At 41.9% G+C, this 1,974-nt stretch overlaps 1 long non-coding RNA gene across 1 annotated transcript; it reads right to left on the reverse strand.

Annotated features, from left to right (window-relative positions):
- Positions 1-481: 481 nt before the first annotated feature.
- LOC146067976 (uncharacterized) lies at positions 482-1,974 on the reverse strand. Its single transcript, XR_014472945.1, has 2 exons — positions 1,470-1,974; positions 482-682 (listed from the first exon to the last, which is right to left on the reverse strand). It is a non-coding gene; the product is annotated as an uncharacterized LOC146067976 (long non-coding RNA).

Consider the following 1,974-nt stretch of genomic DNA (forward strand, 5'->3'; position numbering starts at 1 on the left):
CCTACATGTCCCCCGCACACAAATCCCCCCGCACATCTTCAACAACCCTCTCTTTCTAGACACATACAAGGCTTGGTGGTCTGTCTCCCACTCACTTGGACTGGACCCTCAAACGTCCCCATGGATCCCCATCTGGGGTAACCCTATGTTTACCCCAGGGGTGGATAGTTCTATTTTTTACAGGCTCAAACATAAAGGACTAAGGAAGATGACGCAGGTATTTGACCCTGGAGGAAAGGTATATTCCATATCTGAACTGCAGAAAATGTTCGGTTTGCCTTTGAGCGGCTCCTTTTCACTCCTCCAGCTAAGGCACTATGCACTTTCACTACCCAAGCCTGATATACAAACCACGAGGTATATGAAACTGAATAGCTCTGTTAGTAAATTTCAGACAGGGATGTTCAAGAATAAATACATTTATGACCAACTCTCATCCTTACCTGCTGAACGAGTATGGAAAGAAGTCACAAACAAGTGGTTAAAAGATATCCCTTTATTGGAAAACTGTGAAACTATATTTAAACATTATCATAAAACGTTGAAAATATTAAGATCCTCCATCCTTCAGGAGGTACACGTGAAGTTTGTTCATAGGGCTTACATCTCACAGCAGCAGAGGAGTCATTTTGTCCTTGAAGTGCAAAACAGGAGTGGGCTCCTTTTTTCACAACTTTTGGTCCTGCAGACATATACAAAAATTCTGGTATAAATTGTTGTATTTCATCAAACTTAACTTTAATATCGGACTGCAGCTAGATCCCATCCCCATGCTGTTTGCTAATTTTGAGAGTTGGAACATCACACCAGCGAACTCACATCTGTTGCCCCTAATTACCCTGATAGTCACAGTGGCTAAGAAAGTGATTCTAAACTCATGGATCACACCACATATTCCAAAGGTAGCAGAGGTGGAATCGCTGCTGTTGAAGTATATGTTTTATGACAAATATGATGTGATAAAACACCCATAGGTATCTTCATCAAGATTTTACCAGGTGTGGAGACCATTTATAGATAGTCGCCCACAAATACTGAAAGAAGCTATCTACAAAACACTGGAAATCCGTCCAGAAGGAGCTAGATAATTACATTTCCCATATATAATGTACGAAACGTGATGCTGAACACCCCCCCCCCCCCCTATCCCTATCTCTCCCCCTCTCCCCCCCCCCCACCCCATAGAAAAAAACTCTTATATTAAGTTAAAGTTATTCGTTTAATGTTATGTATAAAGAAAATGTCAGACAAAATGCTAATCTAACAAGGCGGGCTTACGAGATTTAGAGGCAGGCCTCTTCATCAAGTTACTCGAACCCCATGCCTGCGAAACTCAAGTATAAATATGTACAACTTGGTTAGAATTGATATCATACATTGTAATATTTTATTACTCATGTTCACTATTGTTTCATTTGGCATATGTCTGAAATAAACAGAATTTGAAAAAAAAACTGGGAATAAAATACCAACGAAAACAAACGTGAAACGGAAAACTTCAACATCCGAGTCCGATCTGGCCTCCTCTAATTCGCCGTGCGAGCTTAATGTCCTTCACGTGCAGCGTGACCCTGTGTGCATGGACACTGAACAGGTAAGCGTCTTCGAAAAGCCACACCAGGTAGGCCTCAGCTGCCTAAGAAAGAGATGTTACACTGAAACCGGAGGTTTACACAGGAAAAGGAACTTTGGGCTTAAGTCAGTATGAATCGCTATTTATTCACAAAGCAAAGTGATTACGCATTTAGACCGCACACAATGCGCAAGGAAAAATAGCGTCAGAAAACACGTATAGATCGTAAACACAATGCAGCTGGATATTGACCGTCGGTAAGCTGCTGTTTTGGGGTGGAAACCAGACTATTTCTGGATGGGTCCGAAAAAAAAATGCAGGTCTGTGACAACAGCACTGGCCTTGTTCAGCCTGTGTCAGTCACAGATTAGTCTCTTCCATGTTCCGGAATTTGCGTACAG

The sequence above is a fragment of the Crinia signifera genome, chromosome 1 (assembly GCF_055691185.1).
Source record: "Crinia signifera chromosome 1, ASM5569118v1, whole genome shotgun sequence".
In the NCBI taxonomy this organism is placed as follows: Eukaryota; Metazoa; Chordata; class Amphibia; order Anura; family Myobatrachidae; genus Crinia; species Crinia signifera.